Here is a 25536-nt window from a genome sequence, read left to right as displayed (position 1 = left end):
GGCGGGGCTGGGCGGGGCAGTGGCTGGGCTGGGCGGGGCTGGGCAGTGGCTGGGCGGGGCTGGGATGGGCGGGGCTGGGCAGTGGCTGGGCGGGGCAGTGGCTGGGCGGGGCTGGGCTGGGCGGGGCTGGGCTGGGCAGTGGCATGCGCAGTTCAGTGCATGTGTTACCCGCACAATGACCAGGATTCAAGGCCCCAGCTCCTACCTGCAGGGGGAGACTTCAGGAGGGGTGAAGCAGTGCTGCAGGTTTCGCTCCATCTATCTTCCCTTTCCTCTCAATTTCTATCTCTAGCCAAAATAAATAAATATATTAAAATGTTTAAACACACACACAACCGAGACTAACTTGGTTCACTGCAGCTACTTGGGGAGTCTGGTTGGTGTGTGTGTGTGTGTGTGTGTGTGTGTGTGTGTGTGTGTGTGTGTGTGTGTGTGTGTGTGTACTGAGGCTTCCTGCCTACGCTCTTGCACCACTCTCAGCAGACTCTGCTGCGCTACTGCCCAACTCCCTCCAGACTCTTAATTTCAAAGTAAGAGGAGAGACACCACAGCACCTATCCTGCACACTTTCCCCATGTCGTCCCAGGGGCTCGAACCCAAGTCCTCACCATCATTAGATAGAGCTGAGTAGGGCTCTGATATCTCTCTCTCTTTTTCATTAAAATATTAAAAGGGAGTGAGAGGGAGTCGGGCGGTGGTGCAGCGGGTTAAGCACACGTGGCACAAAGTGCAAGGACCAGCGTAAGGATCCCGGTTCGAGCCCCCGGTTCCCCACCTGCAAGGGCGTCACTTCACAGGCAGTGAAGCAGGTCTGCAGGTGTCTATCTTTCTCTCCCCCTCTCTGTCTTCCCCTTCTCTCTCCATTTCTCTCTGTCCTATCCCAACAACAATGACATCCATAACAACAACAATAATAACTACAACAATAAAACAACAAGGGCAACAAAAAGGGAATAAATAAATGAATATTTTAAAAATATATAAATAAATAAATAAAAGGGAGTGAGAGAGAGGTATTATTCCATTAACAGAGCAATGCAAATGAACCTGCCCCGCCCCCCACCTTTTTACTGTTTTTTTTTTCTTTTCATTTACTTTTTTATTGGCTAGGACAGAAAGAAATTGAGAGGGGAGTGGGAAATAGAGAGAAAGAGAGACACCTGCAGACCTGTTTCACCACCTTCCCCCCTGCAGGTGGGGAGCAAGGGCTTGAACCTGGGTCCTAGCGCTTGATAAGCCTATTTTCTTGATACCCATACAAAGCTCTCTCCTGCATCCCTACGATGGAGGGCCTCTCAAGATCGAAGGACTCCAATAAACCCAGATCCCTCCGCTAGAAGACAGGCAGAAAGCTCAAGTCACAGATGCAGAAGTGCCGAGTGGGACGCTGGAGCCCTGCTCCAGGCTGACCTAGTCGGGGCTGGCGGCCTGCGCGACTTTCACTCGCGCGCGTGCTGGGACCAGCAGCCTCTGAAGGCAGCTTCTGCGCACAACCTGCTGGCCAGCTGGGACTCTAGTATCCCTGGGGGCTGCACACCAGAGCAGAGCAGAGTTCTCAGGAATGTGCTGGATCCTCCCAGCCTCACCCAGGCCCTGTGCCCTGTCATTCTGCACAGATGTTCAAGGAGAAAAGCGCCGTCTTCTTCCTGCAGATGAACATTAAGGAGCCGGGCAGAGTAGGGCGTAGAGAATGAGGGAGTCAGCACACAGGTGCCAAGCTGGGGACTGGGACCCTGCGCCCTCCAGTTTCTGCAAGTCAATAAGAAGGGAAATAAATAGGGAACAGGCAGTGGTACACTAGGTAGAGCCCAGGTTACTAGGCCTGAGGGCCCAGGTGTGAGCTCCCGGTCCCCACCTGCAGGGGGAAAGATTCATAAGCAGTGAAGCAGGCTGCATCTCTCTGTCTCTCTCTGTCTCTCTCTGTCTCTCTCTGTCTCTCTCTGTCTCTCTCTCTCTCTCCAGGGTTATCACTGGTGCTCAGTACTGGCACTATGAATCCACTGCTCCTGGAGGCCATTTTTTCCCTTTTTTTTTTTTTTTATTGGATAGGACAGAGAGAGAAATTGAGAGGGGACAGAGAGGGAGAAAGATAGACACCTGCAGACCTGCTTCACCACTTGTGAAACGTCCCCCCACCCTGCAGGTGGGGAGCTGGGGGCTCATACCCAGATCCTTGTGTTTAGTGCTATCTACATGCACTTAACCGGGGGTACCACCAACCGGCCCCCTGGTATCTCTTTTTCTCCCTCTTTATCTCCCCCTCCTCAACTTCTCTTTCTCTATCCAAAATAAATAAAACAAAATAGGAAGGGAGGGAAAAAGGAGAATCACCAAAGAGAAGGAAGGAAGGAAGGAAGGAAGGAAGGAAGGAAGGAAGGAAGAAAGGAAGGAAGGAAAAGTAAAGGAAGCCAGCCACCAGAGAGTTCAAAAACCCAGCCAGAGAGAGGGCTGTGATTCTGTGAACACACCATGGGAGATGTGGTAAATGAAGAGAAAATTTACATGCACGCCCAGCCGCCCACCCCCCTTGCAGAATGTTCACACTTCCCCCAGGCTTCCCCAGGCAGGGCCGCTGGGATCACTTCTCTGACACCGACAAAAGGGCTGGTTGTTGCTTCCTTGGCTGTGAGGGAACTTTATCCCCAAGGCCCTGCCCACCTCAGCGATACAGATCTGACCCAAGTGTCCCCTCCCCCTCACAGGGAGCAGACAACCTGGGGACACAGGGAACACAAACCAGGAACAAAAGACAGAGGGAGGGACAGACAGACTGAGAGAGCAAGAGAGCCAGAGCTGGAAACTGTAAGAGAGCGAGAGAAAGGCTTCCTGAAAACACACAGAGAGAAGATGGGGAAAAGGATTCTAGGATTCACACCTCCAGAGAGAAGATCACGCCTCAAAACTAAGGGAGAGATACTATTTTTTGGTGTGTTTTTTATTATATTTATTTATTCATTTATTGGATAGAGACAGTCAGAAATTGAGAGGGAAGGGAGTGATAGAGAGGGAGAGAGACAGAGAGACACCTGCAACCCTGCCACACCACTCGTAAGGCTCTCCCCCCCTTCCCCCGCAAGTGGGAACCTGAGGACCTGAACCCGGGTCCTTCTACACTGTAACATGTGCACTCAACCAAGTGCACCACCACCGGGCCCCAAGATACTATTTTTTAAAAGGGCAGTAGTTTTAGGGAGATGGCAGTAGGGGTTTTATTTAAAATAAAAAGAAGCTGGTAATCTTCTGAAAGATCTAATATTCAGATCATGAGGAATGACAGAGGAAAAAAGTCAAAGCAATTATTATTAGTTTTTTGTTTTGTTTTTTTTTTAACTGCAGAACTACCCCCAGACTGATCGATAAGGGTCTTAGAGATAAGATGAAAGAGCAATGCCCTGCACAATTCTAGAAGGTCTCTCTGAGAAATATGCCAAAAAACTGTGAGACTTTAAAATATGAGAACTCAAGTGAAAATTCTAAAATGTCCCAAAGAGGAAGGACAAAACAAAACAAAGAGGGGGGTAGGGATCACACACAAGAATGCTAGAAGACAGTGGGGAAAAAAGTTTCAAAATTTTAAGAATGACATTTTCAGGGAGGAAAATTAGAGGAAAAATAGATCACCTACTAGAATGCACACTTTTGCCATGTGTGAAGACCCAGGTTCAAAGGCCCCCAACCACCACATGGCAGTGACACGCAAAGCAGAAACTTCACAAGCAGTGGAACTGTCCTGGTGTCTCTCTTCCTCTCTCTGTTCTCTCTGTCTCTCCCTCTACGGGGGGGGAGGGGGGCGGGGAGAGAAAGAAAAAAGAAAATTAAGGAAGTCCTGGTAGAAAAGAAAGAAGGAAAAAGGAGGAAGGAAGAAAGGAACAAAAGAATGATGGGAGAAAGAGAGAGAAAAGGAGATAATGAAAAAAGGATATTTCAAGTTTTCATTACGTATGTAACAGAATTATCGGGCAAATCTCAGCATTCATTAAAGACATGCTTACTTGTACATATATATGTCAATATTTTATTTATTTTGGATAGAGCCAGAGACATTTAGAGGGGATAGGGAGAAGGAGAGCAAGAGAGATACCTACAGCCTGCAGGTGGGGACCAGGGGCTTGAACCCAGGTCCTGGCTCCCTGTCACATGTGTGCTCAAGCAGGTATGCCACCACCTCAGCCCCTAAATACGTTGCTTAAACAGTTCCCTGGCACCCTTCTGAGAAAGTTACTCGAGTATACATGCCATCCATCAAAACAATGGCACAAACCATGAAGCCAAAAGACACAAAACCCAGCGGAGAGTGGATCCGGGTAAGGAGGCCAGTGAAGACACACCCTGAATGACAACACAGCACCCAGTCTGGAGAATGACCTATCAGAGTCTGAGTGAGGGGCTGGGGAGGGCGAGGCTGAGGGTCAAATTTAAAGAAGTTTTGAAGAAGGCCCTCTGGTTCGCCAACGGGCCCATGCATCCCTCCTGAACAGTCTTAGCAGCCCAGCAGAAAAGCGAGGACAGACACCATTACCTTCCAAAGAAGAGGACCCCCATCACCTGGCAGAGGGCTTACACACAGGCCAGGTGAGAGGGCACGGTGTGACTCCTGCCAGACTGCAGACAGACCCCGGGGTTCCCTGTCTCTTGGCAGCTGATGTCTCTGACCACCGCGTCTCCTGGCCAATCGATACCCCGCCCCCCGCCCCTGCCACACACACATTTGCTTCTTTTCGAGATGCTCTAGGCACCAGCTGGTTGTTTCTAGATCTTCTGCCCAGTCCCCACCCCCACCCTCCAGGCCGCCAAACAACTGGCCCACTGCTCCCCATGTACCGAGGCAGGGCTCCACAGGAACAGGAAGAAGATTCAGAACAAGGGCTGGGGAGACAGCATCACGGTTCTGCAGAGACTCTCATGCCTGAGGCTCTCAAGTCCCAGGTTCAATCCCCAGCACCAACATCAGCCAGAGCTGTGTGGAGCTCTAGCCTCTCTGTCTGTCTGTCTCTAGCTGTCATTAAAAAATATCAATCGGGGCTGGCTGGTGGAGCACCTGGTTGAGCGCACATGTTACAATGCACAAGGACCTGGGTTCAAGCCCCCAGCCCCCACTGTAGGGGGAAAGCTTCATGAGTGGTGAAGCAGGGCTGCAGGTGTCTCTCCATCTCTCTCCCTATCATTCCCTTCCTTATCTTTATCTGGCTGTCTCTATCCAATAAATAAAAAAAGATTAAAAAAAAAATTTTTTTAAATCAATCATGGGAGCCAGGCGGTGGTGCAGCGGGTTAAACACATGTGGTGGAAAGTGCACACACCGGCATCAAGATCCCAGTTCAAGCCCCCGGTTCCCCACCTACAGGGGGTTCGCTTCACAGGCGGTGAAGCAGGTCTGCAGGTGTCTGTCTTTCTCTCCCCCTCTCTGTCTTCCCCTCCTCTCTCCATTTCTCTCTGTCCTATCCAACAATGACAGCAATAATAACAACAGCAACGATAAACAACAAGGGCAACAAAAGGGAAAAAATAAATAACATTAGATATATAGATATACGGATATGGATATAGATATATAGATATATGGATATGGATGCGGATACAGATACGGATACAGATACAGATATATCAGGGGGTCGGATGGTAGCAAGTGGTACGAAGCTCAAGGACTGGCTCAAGGATCCCGGTTCGAGCCCCCGGCTCCCCAACTGCAGGGGGAGTCACTTCACAAGCGGTGAAGCAGGTCTGCAGGTGTCTATCTTTCCTCTCCTCTCTGTCTTCCCCTCCTCTCTCAATTTCTCTCTGTCCTATCCAACAACAACAGCAATGGCAACAATAACATTAACAACAACAAGGGCAACAAAATGGAAAAAATGGCCTCCAAGAGCAGTGGATTCGTAGTGCAGGCACCCAGCCCCAGCGATAACCCTGGAGGCAAAAAAAAAAAAAAAAAAAAAAGTTAAAGAAATGAAACCTATCATCAAACAAGGTAAGATTCAAGATTCAATTCAGTAGGAGAGGGAGAGGATCTGACTTCAGCATAAACCCTCCAGTAGCTCCCAGACTCCCGGGTTCTCTCTGAGCCGCAAAGGAAATTGCCTTTTTCCACATTCTCCAAACAAGAGTCCCAGCCTCGGTGCTCTGTGGGAGCCAGGTAAACAGAATCCAGATGTTCACCAGCTGCTGGCTGACTACCCTGACCGGTGCCCCCCTCCCCCCACAGGCCAGAGTCGGCGGCAGATCAGCAAATATTAGCAGAGGCAAAGCATCCATGTGCCGGCTTCCTGACCTTCTCCCACGTGCTCTATGCCCTGAGATCTGGATGTGTCAAGAACACCTTTCACTGGGAGGTGGCTCAGTGAATAAAATCTTGGACTCTCTAGTATGAGGTGTCAAGTTCAATCCCTGGGGCCTTGCATGTGCTGAGTGCTGCTCTGGCTCTAGGAAGAAAGGGAAGAAAGGGAAGGAGGGAAGGAAGGAAGGAAGGAAGGAAGGAAGGAAGGAAGGAAGGAAGGAAGGAAGGAAGGAAACGGGTCAGGAGGTGGCACATCTGGTTAAGCACTCACATTACAGTACACAAGGACCCAGGTTCAAGCCCCTGGTCCCCACCTGCAGAGGGAAAACTTCAAAAGTGGTGAAGCAGGGCTGCAGGTGTCTCTCTGTCTCTCTCCCTCTCTCTCTCCCCTCCCCTCTCAATTTCTCTCTGTCTCTATCCAGTAACAAACAGACAAAATTTAAAATAAAGGGAGAAAGACAGAAGAAGAAAGAGAGGAAGAAAAGGAAGAAATAAAACAGGAAAAGACAAGAGGAAGGGAGGATGGGGGAGAGCGAGCTAGTGGGGTGCCATAGTATGTATCACCAGCAGTATCCTGGCCTGAGAGAGCCGAGCACCCCAGCAGGTGCCTCGACACCCACCTGGAGGAGGCTGATCTCAAGGACAGGGCAGCCCCGAGGCTGCACTGGGGAAGCAGCAAGGGGGGCAGGGGCACTAACGGCATATCCTGGGCCCCTAATATCTCCTTGGTTTTTCCAAGTGGGTAAAATCTCCAAGCTCCTGATTTGCACGGGGCCTTGGCCGCTCACAGCGTTATTGGTCACTGTCACAAAGCTGTCACCTTGGCTTCCTGATCCTCGAGAATGAAGAAGGGGGTGTGACAAGATCGATTTCCCAGAATTCCTGAAAGAAGGAAAGGAGGAAAGAAAAAAGAGACAGAGAGAGAGGAAGGAAGGAAGGAAGGAAGGAAGGAAGGAGGAAGGAAAGAAAGAAAGAAAGAAAGAAAGAAAGAAAGGAAGAAAGGAAGAAAGGAAGAAAGAAAGGAAGAAAGAAAGAAAAAAAGAAAGAGAAGTGACTGCACAGGAGGAGACCTGGAACCTAATCTTGGACTCTGGGCCAGAGATAACAGGAGAGGAAGGGCTGGGAGGGAGGGAGCATGGCAGCAGGTGGGGCTGGGAGCTGAGCTGAGCTGAGCTGAGCTGAGCTGAGCTGAGGACACCTGAGGGCAGGAGACCAGGGCTGGAGCTGGGGGAGGAGTGAGCAGGGACTGTCTGAGTGTTCCCACTGTTTCTGACTTAAGGCAAGAAAAGCCCGTTCTCAGGGGGTCAGGCGGTAGCGCAGCAGGTTAAGCTCAAAGACATAGCCCAAAGACCAGCGCAAGGATCCCTGTTCGAGTCCCTGGCTCCCCACCTGCAGGGGAGGCACTTCACAGGCGGTGAAGCAGGTCTGCAGGTGTCTTTCTCTCCCCCTCGGTCTTCCCCTCCTCTCTCCATTTCTCTCTGTCCTATCTAACAATGACATAAATAACAACAACAATAATAACTACAACAACAATAAAAAACAAGGGCAACAAAAGGGAAAATAAAATAAATATTTAAAAAAATTATAAAAAAAAGAAAGAAAGAAAACCCCACTCTCATTCAATGTGTGCTGGTTTCCTGGCAGGCCCCATCTAAACACAGATGCATAGTTTTGTTATCAGTAGAGGCAGGAGCCCCATATTAAGGGGGAGGGGGAGGGGAGAGGGGTGGCTCGGGGTCTCCCTGGAGCTGCGGCTCGGGGTTAAAGGAGCTGTAACTTCTCAGAAGGCTATGGGAGGCACTAAGTTCACAACAGAAGCGGCCTGAATCCTCTGGACTTGCCAGTCAGGTCTGTGGGCGTGAATCTCCGGCTCCTCCAGAGGCAACAGCCCCAGGTGGAAAAGCTCAAGGTCACCTGCCCAGGAAGCCCCAAGAAGGCTCCCCATCCTCCACTCAACAAGGATTTAAAGAGGGGCAGGGCCGTGGCGCACCTGGTAGAGGGAGTGTGTTACCAAGCACAAGGACCCGGGTTCAAGCCCCCGGCCCCCACCTGCAGGGGGGAAGCTTCAGGAGTTGTGAAGCAGAGGTGAAGGTGTCTCCCTCTCTCACTTCCCCCTCCCTCTCCATTTCTCTGTCTCTATCCAATAAGTAAAATATATTTTTTTAAATTTTTTCTTGGGGGGATTAATGGTTTACAGTTGACAGTAAAATACAACAGTTTGTACATGCATAACATTTCTCAGATTCCTACATAATTCAATCCCCACTAGGTCCTCCTCTGCCATCGTGTTCCAGGACCTGAACTAAATAAATTACTTTTACTTTAAAAGGATTTAACGACCTCTGACAACTGGCCTGGCCCTGTGCCAGGGAAAGTTCACAGGCCTGAACACGTAAGCAGAAAGGGGGTTCTGGGGGGGGCCTGGGAAACTGCTCGCCCAGTGGACTGCCCACCTCACCTCGCATGGGGACTGGGGTTCAGAGTAACCAGCACCGCATGGGAGCCCCACGCACAGCACCGGGGGAAGCTCCAATAATGGTGGGGTGGTGTTGTGTAGGCTCTCCTCTCTTTCGGTCTCTGAGATTTCAAAAGGGAGAGGAAATAAAGTCCTCTGCGAGCACTGTGGGGTTCCCCGCCCCTCCTGCAGCATTCTGCAACCCCTCCACCTCCCACCACACACACATGCACACACACGCGCACACACACACACACATACAGGCGACACCCCTCCAGGAATGGCCACTGCCAAGTGGGGTGCTTTCTGTCACCCGGGACTCCTGCACACAGCCCTGCTGCAGCTCCCAGTCCTCTCTGCTCTCAACACAACAGGGCATCCAAAGGCCAGGCCATCGAGTAGACAAACCCAGAGATAAGGGAAAGGGGGCCCCCGCACGGCCCTGGCTCCTTCTAAGAACATTCCGGGCAGCCTCTGAGCAGGGCCTCCGGAGCTTCCCCAGTCGCGCCCCCAGCTCCACTCCCAGAGGAAAGGTCAGCCGGAAATGACCCCGACCTCAGAATGGAAGGAGCAGAGAAGGAGAAATCACTCAAAACACGGCCAGAGGAGGGGAGGGGGTGGTCTCACCCTTGTAAAAATAAGAATCTAAAAATGAAGGGAAAAGCAGGATGTCGGTGGGAAGGCTGTGCGTGGCGGCAAAGAGGCTGGGCGAAGATGGGTACCTGCTGGATTTTTGTCCCCTTCCTCACCTAAAATTGCCAGGGGGTGGGGGGGAAGGCACAGCTCAGCTATAGAGTGCAGGACTTGCACATCTCAGGCTTCTGGCTGGATCTTTTGGTTGCATGCACAGGGCGGTGCTCTGGCTCCTCTCTCCCCGAAATCCTCGTAAGAAATTATTTTGGGGGTCAGGCAGTAGCACAGTGGGTTAAGCACACATGGCACCAAGCGCAAAGACTGGAGGAAGGATCCCAGTTTGAGCCCCAGGCTGCCCACCTGCAGGGGACTCACTTCACAGGCGGTGAAGCAGGTCTGCAGGTGTCCCTCTTTCTCTCCCCCTCTGTCTTCCTCTCTTCTCTCCATTTCTCTCTGTCCTAACAATGACATCAATAACAACAATCATAATAACCACAACAATGATAAAACAACAAGGGCAACAAAAGGGGGAAAAATAGCCTCTAGGAGTAGTGGATTTGTGGTGCAGGCACCGAGCCCCAGCAATAACCCTAGAGGCAAAAAAGAAAAAAAGAAAAAAAACTCTATTTAAGGGGATGCTTCACAAGTGGTGAGGCAGTGCTGCAGGTGTCTGTCTGTCTCTCATTCTTTATCTCCCATTTCCCTCTTGATTTTTCTATCAAATGAAAATGGGAGGGGAAGACAATTTTTAAAACTATTTTATTTTCTTTTAGAGTGTGTGTGTGTGTGTGTGTGTGTGTGTGTGTGTGCGCGCGCGCACGCACGTGCGGGAGTGAGGGGGGTAGACCGACCAACCGAGACCAGAGCCCTGCTCAGCTGTGGCTTATGGTGGTACAGGGGACTGAACCTGGGACTTCAGCGCCTCAGGCATGAAAGACTTGCAGAACCATGATGCTGTCTCCCCAGCTCAAAAAAGAAAGAAACCCTACCTCATACAAAAGAAACAGAATAAATCTTTATGGAAAAACAGCTCACCTGAATCATCTGTCTGATCTGCTTCAGTGCTGTAATATATCAACCTCTACCTCTCTCAAAAGAAAAGAACAGTGATTTAAATAAAAGCCCAACACAGTGATTTAATAATTTGATAAAACAATATATTTCCTTAAGAAGAGAGAGATGGGGAGTCAGGCAGTAGCGCAACAGGTTAAGCGCACGTGGCACAAAACGCAAGGACCGGCATAAGGATCCCGGTTCGAGCCCCCGGTTCCCCACCTACAGGGGAGTCGCTTCACAGGCGGTGAAGCAGGTCTGCAGGTGTCTATCTTTCTCTCTCTCCACCTTTCTGTCTTCCCCTCCTCTCTCCATTTCTCTCTGTCCTATCCAACAATGACAACAATCAATAATAACTACAACAATAAAAATAACAAGGGCAACAAAAAGGAAATAAATAAATAAATATTAAAAGAATTAGAAGAGAGAGATGATAACTTACAATGGGGGCAGGGGAGCTCACCAGGGCAGCCCCGGTCCGTGGAGGAGGCCGGGGACCCAAGCACAGGGGTGGTGGCTGGGCTGAGGCTAGGGGACACTCCAGCTGGGACCGGGGACCATCTCTGGACAGTGGTGACCTGTCAGCAAACACCTGTCGGAGAGCTGGGGGCAGAGGGCAGAGGCTCACAGTGGTGCAGGGGATCGGATCGGACCTCAGAGCCTCAGGACTGGAAGTTTTTGCATAACCTCTATGTTATCCCCTGAGTACCCAATGTTTTTCCTCTGGGTTGGGAAACAGTTTAGCCAGTTAGAGCACCTACTGGTATGCCTGAGGCCTAAGAGGTCCTGGGTTCAATCCCTGGAATCACCTTATGTCACAGCTGAGCATAAGGTGTTCTCTCTCCATCTCTCTCTCTCTCTTTCTTTCTCACTGCCACCAGAATTATCAGTAGGACTCAGATGAATCCACTGCTCCTAACAGCCATCCTCTCCCCCCTTTTTTTATAATTTGACAGGACAGAGAAATCAAGAGGGAAGGGGAGACAGAAGTACAGAGAAATCAAGAGGGAAGGGGGAGACAGAAGTACAGAGAAATCAAGAGGGAAGGGGAGACAGAAGTACAGAGAAATCAAGAGGGAAGGGGAGACAGAAGTACAGAGAAATCAAGAGGGCAGGGGGAGACAGAAGTACAGAGAAATCAAGAGGGCAGGGGAGACAGAAGTACAGAGAAATCAAGAGGGCAGGGGAGACAGAAGTACAGAGAAATCAAGAGGGCAGGGGAGACAGAAGTACAGAGAAATCAAGAGGGCAGGGGAGACAGAAGTACAGAGAAATCAAGAGGGCAGGGGAGACAGAAGTACAGAGAAATCAAGAGGGCAGGGGAGACAGAAGTACAGAGAAATCAAGAGGGCAGGGGAGACAGAAGTACAGAGAAATCAAGAGGGCAGGGGAGACAGAAGTACAGAGAAATCAAGAGGGCAGGGGAGACAGAAGTACAGAGAAATCAAGAGGGCAGGGGAGACAGAAGTACAGAGAAATCAAGAGGGCAGGGGAGACAGAAGTACAGAGAAATCAAGAGGGCAGGGGAGACAGAAGTACAGAGAAATCAAGAGGGCAGGGGAGACAGAAGTACAGAGAAATCAAGAGGGCAGGGGAGACAGAAGTACAGAGAAATCAAGAGGGCAGGGGAGACAGAAGTACAGAGAAATCAAGAGGGCAGGGGAGACAGAAGTACAGAGAAATCAAGAGGGCAGGGGAGACAGAAGTACAGAGAAATCAAGAGGGCAGGGGAGACAGAAGTACAGAGAAATCAAGAGGGCAGGGGAGACAGAAGTACAGAGAAATCAAGAGGGCAGGGGAGACAGAAGTACAGAGAAATCAAGAGGGCAGGGGAGACAGAAGTACAGAGAAATCAAGAGGGCAGGGGAGACAGAAGTACAGAGAAATCAAGAGGGCAGGGGAGACAGAAGTACAGAGAAATCAAGAGGGCAGGGGAGACAGAAGTACAGAGAAATCAAGAGGGCAGGGGAGACAGAAGTACAGAGAAATCAAGAGGGCAGGGGAGACAGAAGTACAGAGAAATCAAGAGGGCAGGGGAGACAGAAGTACAGAGAAATCAAGAGGGCAGGGGAGACAGAAGAGAGACACCTGCAGCACCACTTCATGGTTCTCGAAGCAGGTGGGAACTGGGGGCTCAAACAAGGGTCCTCAGGATAATGTGCTGCTTCTCCCTTTCATTCTCTCACCTGATAAATGAATAAATAAATCTTTTTTTTTTTCAAGATTTCTCAAAAACAACTTTCACGAAGGAACGAAAACTTTACAAGGGAGAAGCAGAACAACAGACTCGATTTTAAAGTAAAGACAAGAGTCTGACTTCAAATTATAGGCTCCGTTTCCGTTTGCTCGGGACCCGGAGCAAGGGGGAAAAAATAGCCTCCAGGAGCAGTGGATTTGTGGTGCAGGCACCGAGCCCCAGAAATACCCCTGGAGGCAAAAAAGAAAAAAGAAAAGAAAAAAAAAACTCTATTTAAGAGGATGCTTCAGGTGTCCTTGTTCAGGGTGTGACTACGAGAAGGTCACAGGAGCCACAGAGAATGGGGTGGGGACTAAGGAAGCCCCTTGTCACTCAGGAGTGACTCTGAGTCCCGTTCTTTTAACTCTCAGCTGCCTGTCCCCGGCCCCCATTCCACCTCCCCTCCCAGTGACATGGAGTTGCAGCCTCCCTCACAGCCCAAGTCACCAGCAAACACATGAGCCAAGAGCACAGATGCAAAAGGAAACCCGGGCCACACAGTGTCTGTCACACCCAGTGTCCCCCACCCCCTGCTTCCAAGTCAAAGCCAGAACACGGGTCCTCAGTGCCACCTCACCCTGCAGTGCCCGCGGTGGCCTGTCCGGTGCTTGTGTCTGGATGAGTGGCCGGGTCCCCCCACCTGCAGAGAGGAAGCTTCACGAGTGGTGAAGCAGGGCTGCAGGTGTCTCTCCTCTTCCCCTCTCTATCTCCTTCTTCCCTCTCATTTTCTGTCTCTATCCAAAACAAATAAGTAGTTTTTAAAATAGATTAAGGGGGGGAGGGGCCAAGTGGTGCTGCACCTGGTTGAGCACATATGTTCCAGTGCACAAGGTCCCAGGTTCGAGCCCCCAGTCATGAAGCAGAGGAAAGCTTCACGAGTGGTGAAGCAGGGCTGCAGGTGTCTCTCTGTCTCTCTCCCTCTCTATCTCCCCCTTCCTTCTTGATTTCTGGCTGTCTCTGTCCAATGAATAAAGATGATTTAAGGGAGTTGGACGGTAGCACAGAGGGTTAAGCGCAGGTGCCGCAAAGCTTATGGACCGGAATAAGGATCCGGGTTCGAGCCCCTGGCTCCCCACCTGCAGGGGGTTTGCTTCATGAGCGGTGAAGCAGGTCTGTTGGTGTCTTATCTTTCTCTCCTCCTCTGTCTTCCCCTCCTCTCTCCATTTCTCTCTGTCCTATTCAACAATGACAATAACAACAACAATAACTACAACAATAAAACAACAAAGGCAACAAAAGGGAATAAATAAAAATTTTTTAAAAAAAGATGATTTAAGGGGGGCAGGCGGTAGCACAGTGGGTTAAGCGCACATGGTGCGAAGTGCAAGGACCCACGTAAGGATTGTGGTTCGAACCTCTGGCTCCCCACCTGCAGGGGGTTGCTTCATGAGCGGTGAAGCAGGTCTGAAGGTGTCTATCTTTCTCTCCCCCTCTCTGTCTTCCCTTATTCTCTCCACTTCTCTCGGTCCTATCCAACAATGACGTAACCACAGCAACGATCAAACAACAAGAGCAACAAAGGGGGAAAAAATAGCCTCTAGGAGCAGTGATTTTGTGGTGCAAGCCTGAGCCTCACCGATAACCCTGGAGGAAAAAAAAAAAAAGGTATAAGGGAGTGACCCATTGCAACAGTTTCCTGCCCCTGCTGTGCTTGCTAAACTGCACATGTGGGAGAAGCAGCTGTCCCCCTGGATGTCCCCGTCACCAGAGCTGAGCCCTCCCTCTGCCACCTCTGGACCTGGGGGTTCACTGCTGCTGCCCAGTGCTCAGTCCCCAGGCCCAGGCTCACACTGATGAATCATCTCGCCTCTCAGGGAGGAGGAGCACAGACCATCAAAACCGCACGGGCAGAAGGTCCCTTTCCAAGGCCGTCTCCCCTTTCTTGTGTCCTGGAAACTCTGAGGGAGAAAAAATGATCTCAGAGAGGATGGTGTCAGTCCTCCAGCTGGTTTTCGGTCCACAGAGTAAACTTCACAAGACTGCTCACTCACTCATGGGGGCGGACTGGGATGCCTCTGTGGGGGAGAAAATTCTCTTTCTGAAAAAGATCTACTTGCTGGGATGCGGGAACAGCAGAACAGTTCTTGCAAAAGCCTCTTACGCCTGAGGTGCCAAAGTCCAAAGTCCCAGATTCAATCCCCAGCACCACCAGAAGCCAGAATTGAGCAGTGAGCTCTGGTCTCTCTCTGTATCTTTCCCTCTGTATCTACCTTTCGCTAAACTAATAATAATAATAATATATTTTATTAGAAGTCTATTTTCCTCCGCTAAAATAATGTAGTTGGTGACTTCTAAATGCAAGGACACTCGTTCCGGGAAATTCTGACCACACAGATTATATTGAGGGCAAAATTTAGAAAACACTCCTGGTCAGCAGCATCTGGAGAAAAGCAGCCTATTCCTGGGGGCACTCTTCTGTCACAGCAGAACAGGGTGACACTAAGCTGCACTTACGATCTTCACTCATTGGATAGAGACCGCCAGAAATCAAGATGTTGTGGGGAGACAGAGAAGCTTTCCTCCTGCAGGCGGGGACTGGGGACATGAACCCAGGTCCTTACGCATTGTGTAACATGTGCGCTCAACCAGGTGTGCGACCACCCGGCCCCCAGAGAGACATTATTCTCACACATCCCAACCATGTCAGAAAGGAAAGTTCTGGGAGGTTCTAAAAAAAAAAAAAAAAAAAAAAAAAGTCAGAGGGAACTGATCTGTGTTTGATGACATCGGATGTTTGGGGGTGGGAACACGGAGGCTGAATTCACTCAGCAGAAAGAAGCAGCTCACTAGGTGAAGCCACGACACTCCGGGCTGAATCAATAAATGACCTTCTCAGTCCACCGGGAGGGCACAGTGTCAGCGTCCTCAGCAGCACAGGAACAGGACTGAGTCACGGTTTGGGGAGCCAGACTCTGGCCACGTGACACGTTTTCCTGCTCCAAGTGTCTAAACCCTCACTGAGGGCCTGAATTCAGTGTAATTCTGCCAACGGGCAGGCCTGTGCTAACGGAAGCCGCTTTTTGGAATAAGTTTTGATAGCAAAACGGTTATGCAAAGACTCTCAAGCCTGAGGCTCCAACGTCCCAGGTTCAATCCCCCCACACCATAATGCAGAGCTGAGCAGGGCTTTGGCGATAAAAAGACAAAATTTGTTTCACAGGTACTTGATGTGTCACTCACTTTATTTTTAATTTTGGAATGTGTGTTAAAAAAAAAACAAAAAACCCTTCAATGAATGCATTTTTAAATTACATTACCAGAACACATTTTCTTTCTTTTTTTTAATTTTTAATTAATTATTTTATTTATTGCCACCAGTGTTATTGCTGGGGCTCAGGGCCTGCCCAATTCCACCATTCTCAGTGGCCGTATTTTTCCTCTTTCTGTCTTCTTGATAGAGGAGGAGAGAGAGAGAGAAGAGGAGAGGGAGAGAGAGAGAGAGAGAGACAGGGAGAGAGACAGAGAGAGAGAGGTTGCTAGGGAGAGAGTCAAAGAAAGGGGGTGAGACAGAGAGTAAGAGAGATACTTGCAGCCCTACTCCACTACCTGTAAAACCTTCCCCCTCAGGGAGCCAGGCGGTGGCGCAGCGGGTGAAGCACACGTGGCGCAAAGCACAAGGACCAGCATAAGGACGCCAGTTCGAGCCCCCCGCTCCCCACCTGCAGGTTCTCTTCACAGGTGGTGAAGCAGGTCTGCAGATATCTATCTTTCTCTCCCCCTTTCTGTCTTCCCCTCCTCTCTTCATTTCTCTGTCCTATCCAACAACAATAATAATAATAATATTAACAATGATAAACAACAAGGACAACAAAAGGAGAAAACAAACAATTAATTAAAAAAAAATTTTTTTTTTTAAAAAAAAAACCTTCCCCCATGCAGGGGCTTGAACCAAGGTCCCCAAACATGATAACCTGTGAGCTCTGTCAGCCCAGTCACACTACCTGACCCCACCGCCCACAGGGAGACCATAATGTAGAGAGCTGACACTCCAAAGCTCCTAAGTGTCTCTCTGAGTCCCTCCAGCAGGACAGAGCTGTCCTTATTGTTGGGGGATACTGTAAAAATAAAGCTTTGAGAATAACATCAGATGAGGAGTTTGATCTTTGCTAATCCACAGTGGTTAGATTTCCCCTTTCAGGAAAGGGAAAGAAATGAAGATCTACAAAATCTGAACGCGAAAGGACAGGAGCACACACACCACCTCTGCCAAATAAAATCCGCACTTACCGGGTTTTGTTGATCTTCTGCATCACTGAGATGAAAAGCTTCGGGGCCGGTAAGATGAATGACAAGCAGTATCATATTGTAGTTTTTAATATATACCATCTTCAGTTCCCCTAAAGCAATCCCAAATCCTGGGGGCCAGGCAGTGGCACACCTGGTTGAGCGCACACATAACAGTGCACAAGGATGCAGGTTCAAGCCCCTGGTCCCCACCTGCAGGGGAAAGCTTCACGATTGATGAAGCAGGGCTGCAGGTGTCTCTCTGTCTCTCTCCCCCCCTCCCCTCTCAATGTCTGTCTCTATCCAAATAATTAATAAATATATTTTAAAAAGAAATCACAAATCTTACCCCACCCCAATTCTGGTCACCAGGATTTTCACAAGCGTGTTATTTCGAATCTATGATTCGCATCCCAAATAGGGGTTCTTCTGTAAGTACTGCTATCTCCACTTTCAAATATGAGAGGAAACCAGGACTCTGAAATCACATGACTTGCCTTCAACCATGCAACTTTTGAGCAGCAGAGCTGGGATTCAATCATATGGTCCAACGGTAGTTTTCAAGATGGCGTCCAAAGACCCTGCCTCCTGGCATTCACACCTTTGTGTGGCTGCCTTTCCTTTTGCTGCTGGTCTGTGTGACCAAGCATCCCGCAGAGATGACAGTGTATGACTTCTCAGGGTAGGTCATAAAAAAGTCTTAGCAATTCTACTTTGTTGTCCTCACAGATAATTCGCTCAATGATGCTAGCGGCCATATTGGAAGAACACTCAACCAGCCTGCCCAAGGAGCCCGTGAAGAGTATATTTTAGTCCACCTGTTTTAACTACTACAAACAGTTGAGTAAGATCTGCCCATCTAGACTAATCCCAAACCCTGACCCACAAAAAGATAATAAATATCTACTACTGTTTTAAGTCACTTAGGAGTGATTTATCATGCAGCCACAGACAACTTGTACATGCTCTGAAGCTTGGGGCGGGGGTTCTCCACATCTACAAAGTCTTTCAGATGGGCCTGCAATTTTAACTTTTAGTTATTGTCACTGTATATCCATGTAGAGAATTAGCAACCACACTGAGGTTCCACCTCACCCCTGTGAGAATGGGCTCCATCAATAAAACAAGAGAAGTGTTGGGGAGGATGTGGAGAGAAGAACTCTACTGCACTGCTGGTGGGAATGTAAACTGGTGCAACCACCATGGAGAACAGCATGGAGACTCCTTAAACAGATAGACGGAGATGCCATAGGACCCAGCAATTCCACTGCTAGGCGTACACCCAAGAGATGTTAACACTGATCTGAAGGGACGCAGGCACCCTCACGTTCACAGCGGCTTTATTCACAACAGCAAAAAACGTGGAAATGACCAGAATGCCCTTTGACAGAAGACTGTATTTAAAAAGTTGTGATCCATATACTCAACAGGAAAAAGGGATGACAATGCATCCTTTGGGATAAAGTGGATGGAACTGGAGCAGCTGATGCTTAGTGAGTCAAGTCAGGAGATGAAAGACAACGACAAAATGGTTTCACTCATAAGCGGAATATAGACAACTGAGTGCACAAATGTGAAGAAAACCAAAACGTCAGCCTATTTCCAAGGCTGTGGGAGAACTACAGTGTTATCTGTGGGGGAGGGGAGGGGGTCACAGACCTTTGGTGATGGGAGTGGTGACCATTTTCTTTTAAAGAGAGTGAGAGAATCAGCAAAACAGATACTGAAATCCAGCCTCTGCACTATACCAGGTCTCTGAAATAAGCACTCACAGGACTAGCATCTAGTTTACACCATTTTTTTCTTTTCCTGGTCCGGCAGTGGTACGATTAGACTGCTCTTTCTGCTTCACCCCTTCAGAAAGGGGCAGCTAACAAGTTTGCTAGGCCTCTGCTAATCTCAATCCAAGATAAAGAAGTAAAATATTTTTTTAAAGAAGCAGAATTTGGGGGGTGGGGGAAAGAAAAGGTGTCAATGACCAATGTTCCACAGGCAGCCGGTGAAGCAGGGCTGACCTGGCTGGTTCAATGCCGACTCATGACCTTTGGCGCCGTCTTGAAACTTGCCTTGTTCGAAAGAGTCACGGAGGCGTCCTCACCTACACTTTCATTCAGCCAACCAACGCTCCTTTACCTTCTATGGACGAGACACAGAAACCAGGAAAACGGGCTTTCTGACCTGACAATGCTTCCTTCTGCTTTCAGGAAATAAAATACACAGATAACAAGATAGAGTGCCTGCCGGAACAGAGGGAACTATGGCCAGTTCAAAACCATCTACACGCCCACTGCACTGAGCTTGTGCAAATGTTTCCTACTCCTCTGACCCAGGGCTCCCTGCTTTTCAATTCATTTCAAAACTGCATCTTCCCCCACAATTCTTCTGCAAGTCAAAGCACAAACAACTCCGTTTGGGATTTTCAAAATCTGCTATGTGATCCTAGTCTTGTCAGTATGTTTTTAAACGTAGTTATTATTATTTTTTTTTATGCCTTTTAAACTCGGGTTTAGCTGCAGGAGGAAAGCTTGGTTGAGTGGTAAAGCAGTGCTGCAGGTGTCTCTCTGTCTCTCTCCCTCTCTATCACCCCCAGCCTCTTGATTTCTGGCTGTCTCTATCAAATAAATAAGTGGAGATAATAACACATTTTAAAAAAGGAAAGAGATATATAGGGGAGAGAGACAGAAAGGGGGAGAGAGCCAGGGAGAGGGAGACAGAGAGAGAATGTTGGTGACTTGTCCACAGTGAAATAGGCAGGAGGTAACAATGTAGGGATCTCCATTTTAGTTCATTCTTGGAAAGAAAAAAATGATTCATAACTTTTTTTTCTCTCTAGCCCATTGGGGTAACAGATTTATCTAATAAGAATAAAAAATGTTTTTTCAAATGAGTTTAAAAACAAAACACCTCAGGTTTAGGTAAGAAAGAACACAACCGCTTCCCCCACTCTCAAGTCAATGACGTGGACTCTGGGATACAGCAGCTGTGGTCTAAATGAGGAAGACAGACACTCACTCTCCAGGGTCGATGAGGGTTAGTTACAGTAGCTGGAGTGTTCACCTCATAGGCAGGAGAGTAAAATGGCTTGAACACACTGGAGAGCAGATATCAAGTGACTGTGTCCTTAATAGAAGATCCAGCAAGGCTGGGTGGTGGCACACGTTAGTGACCACGGATACAGATTCAAGCCCCCAGTCTCCACCTGCAGGGGGAGGAAGCTTCGTGAGTGGTGAAGTAAGTGCTGCAGGTGTCTTTCTTTCTCCCTCTCCATCCTCCTTCCCTCTCAATTTCCGTCTCTCTCCAAAATAAATAAATATGTATGTATACACCAAAAAAAAATTCAGCAAACCAGAGGTAGAGGTGGAAACTACCAGCCAGCAGCACAAGTGGAAACATCTCCACACACAGGCTTGTCCTCCTGATCCAACACAGAAACAACCAGAGTGACCGAGTGAAGAAGCAGACTAGAACGTTACCCTGTGACAGAGAGGAATAAGCTGACAAGTGGATGGGGAGTAGGGGAGGAGAAAGAGAGGAGAGAGAAGGGAAGTAGCGGAGAAAAAGCAATGACACGGTGACAAGGGAGAAGAAGCCCAAAGAAACTTGAAAGCAGCCAGAGAGAAAAGACAGGCGATGTGCCTAGAACAGCCAGCCTGACAGCTGACATCTCAGCCACAGCAGTGAGACCGGAAGAGAGATGGACAGTGAGGCACATGGCGCAAGGCTCACCCAGGTGACCCGTCACTCCACAGCAAATACACTTGAAGGTGAGGAAACGCTTCGTTTCGTGAGTACACACTCACTAACGAAACTCACAAACTTTTCTCGGGAAGAAGGAAACCTAAGCCAAAAACTAAATTCTCAACTAAAGTTGACTTTCTTCTTTATGTTTTTATCGTCTGGGTTTTTTTTTTTTTGTCTGTTTGCTTGCTTGCTTGCTTGGTTTTTCTTTCACCAAAGCACTGCTCAGCTCTGGCATACGGTGGTGCTAGGGATTGAACTTGGGATCTTGAAGTCTTGGGTGTGAAGGTCATTTTTGCAAAAAAAAAAAAAAACCATTATGCTGTCTCCCCAGTCCTTGCTTTTTTGTTGTTGTTGTTTTGTTGGTGGTGGTGGTTGGTTGGTTGGTTGGTTTTTTAAATGAGCCTGAATCGCTTCAAAATGTTACCCACATAGGGGCCTGGCAGTGGCACACTCAGTTAATCGATCGCATACACTGTTACCTGCACTTCGGCCATGGACTAGAGCAATGGATTCTCAAGCATGAGGTCCCACGTTTGATCGCCGGTACCGAATATGCCAGAGCGATGATACTTCGGTTCTCTCCCTCTTTCCTTTCACTCTCTTTTGTTAATAAATAAGTAAGCAGTATCTTTAAATAATAAATTCAAGCTGCTAAAATTATACAAAATGGAAACAAAAATCACATGTCAATTTTTTTTTTTAATTCCCCATGCAACAGCCCACTCGTTCTGAAAGAGGAACTTGACAGGACATCAAAAGCTATGCTAGTGGAGCACTGGAGTTCAGGGCTTGAGTCCCCAGGTTCGATCCCTGACATTGCCTGTACGAGAATGGCACTCTGGTTCTCCCCTTCTCACTCACGTAAATAAATTAAAAAAAAAAAAAACTTAAAAAAGCCAAGCTATGCTAGATTGAGAACAAATAAGATAAAAACAAAAAGAGAGAGAGAGAGAGATCATAATACTGAGCTTGTCTTCTCTCATAAGACACCTTTAAGCAAAGTCCTTGGCATCACATGTGCCAGAGTGATGCTCTGGTTCCCTCTCTCATGCTCGTAAATACATCGGCCATAAAAAGAAAAGAAGAGAAGAGAAGAGGAAAGAGAAGAAAAGAAAAGAAAAACTCCCAAGTCTTCAGGTTATCAGTACAACCACTCTGGTAGTAATTCACATTCTATATAAAGAGAGAGGAACTCAGCTTTGGCCTGTGGCTCTTTTGTTTGGGAAAAAAAGAAGAAAACTTACACAACTGTGACAATCTTGTACCTGAAATTAATTCTGCATAAACCATGGACTCTCACATTAGTGTAACTGCCGGTCTTGGGGGTGTGTGGAATGTTCATCCCAGTGCGAGTAAGAAAGCTAGTGCTCTTGAGCTGGGCTCGGAAGTTACAGGGCACTGGATGGGTCATTGGTTGAGTCCCAAATAGCAAGAGCTCAGGGCCCCTTGTTTGAGATATAGCAACTGCCTGCTTCGGCTGGAAGGCTCACACAGTTTTCCCTAACTTGCACCAGGACAAGGGCAGCGTACACAAAGCCAGTCTCTCTGCTAAAATAAACATTTTCGGGGGCTATGGGGAGGCGGGGGAGACTCCTTGATTAAAAACAAAAGTTGCAGTGCTTGACATAAAAAGCAGCGGCGAAATCAGCCTTTCAAGTCACTAGATGGAAGCCATTGGACGCGGGTCTTCCTGGACATGTGGAAGTGGTTAAGGGCAGTCTGGGCAGGAGAGGGGACGCAGCAGAAACCGGACCACTAAGAGGCCAGAATGCATGCTCCCCATGCAAGAATTCACCTTCAGGCAGAGGAGCATCAGACAATAGGAGAAAGCCTGGTACCCTCCGGCGAGAAGACCTACATGAGCCTCCCCCAAAAAATATAGAGAAAGGACCGGGGGAACTGGATTGAGGGGTTACACAACCCCTGGCCTGCCTGTACCAATCTCAGAAGAGAAAGTGCCTTGCTCAGAAGTATTTGGCAGTTCTCCGCAGTAATCGAGCAAGGGGTCTGTTTTTGATGTCCCTGTGGCCCTGCTAGCTTGCTGAGTCCTTCCCATCCAACTTCACGCACCCTGGGGCAGTCACAAATGTCATCTCCCACCTGTAAAGGGGGGTTCAGCAATACTGAACCAGATTTCTGTCCCCCCCCCATCTTTTATAGCCATTCAATGGGATGGGGAAAGGTTTTCAGGTATATATGTATCCATAGATGTTTATCACAAGTACGCGCCTCTTCAAGATATCTTTTCCTAAATACCTTTAAGCTCTCCCATGCTCAATGACTGTTAGAGGTTGAGTTCCACCTTTTGAATGCTACATTTAAGTTCTCTTTTATGAACCCCCCCCCTCAGATAGTTGCTTTAATGAAAAGCCAAGCAAAAGCATCCACCCAGGTGCCTGATACTCTCCAGATAACTGCGAAAAGAAAGGAAGGAAGGAAGACAGAGAGATGAGAAAACCTTGCACGAGCCAGGAAAAAAAAAAAGAAAAAATTATTGTGGGCAATCTCCTTTTGGTAAACTTGGCTACAGAGTTAGGATTCTATTCTGAGCCAAGGAATTCAATCCCTGCACAAGTCCCAGGAAAGAGATCATCTTTATAGACCCGGATCCAGGATTCCCCAAAAGCTGGCAAGCCACACCCCAAGTGGAGCAAGCAATGCTATGATGCCTGTGACCCCTAGAGGATCCGCCTACATCACTGAGCATTTCAAGTTTCCCCCCATTCACATGGAGAGAGGAAGAGAGAGAGAGAGAGAGACTGTGGGAAGCACCCGGCCCCAGCCTCAACCTAGTCTGCCCAGCTCTGGGCCCAGCCAGCAGCCTCAGTCCCCATAATGTCAATGTGTCTATTTATTTTACCCAGAAACATCTATTAGGCAGACATTCTCAAAAACACAAGCGTTTCCTTGTGCTTGGAGCCAGTCCAACGCAGAGCCTGCTGCAGAACCATGCTGCAGGAATACCAAGTGAGCCACGCAGAGGGCCAGCCCACCGGGCTGTTAGCCCTAGACGGCCCTGTGCGGACCCCCACAGCCCCACCCCACCCCACCCCCAGCCTGAAGAGGAGGCGGCTTAGGACAGAGACTTCAGGATTCCCCCTCTTGATCCCAACAGGGGTAAGATTTTTTTTTCCCCCAGCAACTCTCCCAAAGCTCTGACCACCAAACAGGCCTCTCTCAGTTCCATGGGAAAGACCACGCTGGGGAGCGTGGGGGTTGGGAGGGTCCCCAAACAGGCTTGGAAAACCACCACGTGCACAGACACCGCCCAGCTCCCCGTGGCTAGGCCCAGGGGGTGTCTCTCTGGAAATACGAGCTGGGTGGGGATGAGACTTACAAAAGCCCTGGCTTGAGAAGGGGCGGGGAAACTGGGGGTTCAGTCCACCTGGGAAGCTGACCTGAAAGGCATTCACAACCACAAAGAAGGAAACTGCCCCAGCCCCAGTGTTCAGACGTCCCACCTCGTCCCTCGTTCTCGGGCAACGGTGTGACCTCCGGGTCTTACCGAGCTGCTTTCAGAGGGGGCTAAGTGGACCCCAACAATTGCTGCATTCCAAATACCATAGAGAAAATCCAGATTCTTTCCGGGAACTCACCCCCCCCTTTCCAAGCTCTCTCTCTCTCTCTCTCTCTCTCACACACACACACACACACACACACACACACCCCAGGTCTGAAGATCACCAGCAGCTAAAGTTTCCGGAACTTAAATCATTTTTTTAAGAAAATTAAAAGTAATTGTTTGGAAAATGCTCACGGCAAAGAGAAAGGAGAGAGAGAGAGAAAAAAAAAATCTGGGCCGACCGCTTGCAAAAGGAAAGAAAGGGGAAAAAGAAGAAAGAAAAAAAACTTTGCATAAAATCAGGCCAGGAGAGACCTCCAAACCCCTCCCCCCAAAAAATAATAGCAATAATAATAAATCCAACTTGGGCAGAGGGCGTGTTCGTCTTTGTCACCCACCCGGGGTCCCCCCACCACCTCTCCCGGCCGGCCTGCGCGGGGGCCCGGGGTCCGGAAGCGGCTCGGGGCGCTGTCACCCCGGCGGGGTGGGCTGGGAGGAGACGGGCGGGGTGCGGGGCGGGGGTGGCGAGGCCTGCGGGGTGGGGGTGCTGGCAGCGCGGGGAGCAGAGAGGCGGCGCAGCGCCCCCAGCCCAGCCCGGCTCCGCCGCCCCCACCCCGAGGTGCTGCCATCGCCCCCCAGCCCGTGGCGGGACCCGGCGCGCCCCGACTCCGCGCGCAAGTCGCCGCCCGCGCGGCCGCATTGTTCCCCGCGCGCCCTACCTCCGCGTCCCGGCGGCTCCGGCTGCGGCTCGGCTGCGGCTCCGGCCTGCGGGCGCGGCTCCCGGGCGGCGGCTGCTAATCCCCGCGGCGGCCGAGGGCGCAGGCTGGGCGGGCGGCCGCGGGCCGGGCTCAGGGGTGGCGCGGGGCGGAGGGGAGGGCGGAGCAGGCGGGGTGGGTGGGGAGCGGGCGCAGGGTCGCCATGGCCGCCTCGACGCCGGCCGGGGAGGAGCGGCGAGAGCGGGCGGCCGCCGCGTCCCCGCCCCGCGCCCGGCCAGCCCGCAGCCCCCGAGCCGAGCCGAGCCGAGCCGGCGAGCGGCCGCGCCCCTGCCCGCTGGGCCGCCCCGCGCGGGGAGAGGGAGCCGGGCCGCCGCGCTGCCTGGAGCGCCGGGCGGACGGGCCGGGAGGCCCACGGCGTCCCCCAGCGGCCTCGCCGCGCACTGCGCCCGTCCGCCCGCCCCGGGGCAGGTGAGCCCAGCCCAGCGCCCCGCCCTCCCGCCGCCCGGAGCTCCGGCCCCGGGACATGCGCCCTGGCCCTGGGGGCTGGGGAGTGGGGGCGCCTGCTCCGGCCAAACCAGCCCCACGCACCCCCAGTGTCCACCGAGGGCTGTGATGTCCCGCAAAGAGGGGCCCAGAGCACTGTCC

At 50.1% G+C, this 25536-nt stretch overlaps 1 protein-coding gene across 3 annotated transcripts in view; it reads right to left on the bottom strand.

The window, feature by feature from the left end:
- FARP1 (FERM, ARH/RhoGEF and pleckstrin domain protein 1) overlaps positions 1 to 25335 on the bottom strand; it is a 222512-nt gene extending 197177 nt beyond the window's left edge. Inside the window, exons 1-2 of one of the 3 annotated variants that reach the window (XM_060191790.1) lie at positions 24895 to 24993; positions 19930 to 20071 (exon numbers count right to left, since the gene is read on the bottom strand). The gene's annotated coding sequence lies outside the window, so the exon portion shown is untranslated. Of the gene's footprint in view, positions 1 to 19929; positions 20072 to 24894 lie in introns of all 3 variants that reach the window. The other 2 variants (XM_060191788.1, XM_060191789.1) reach the window with 2 other exon arrangements.
- Between the last annotated feature and the right edge of the window lie 201 nt (positions 25336 to 25536).

This window comes from Erinaceus europaeus, chromosome 5 (genome assembly GCF_950295315.1).
Source record: "Erinaceus europaeus chromosome 5, mEriEur2.1, whole genome shotgun sequence".
NCBI classification, from domain to species: domain Eukaryota; kingdom Metazoa; phylum Chordata; class Mammalia; order Eulipotyphla; family Erinaceidae; genus Erinaceus; species Erinaceus europaeus.
This window is presented reverse-complemented; position numbering and strand designations above follow the sequence as displayed.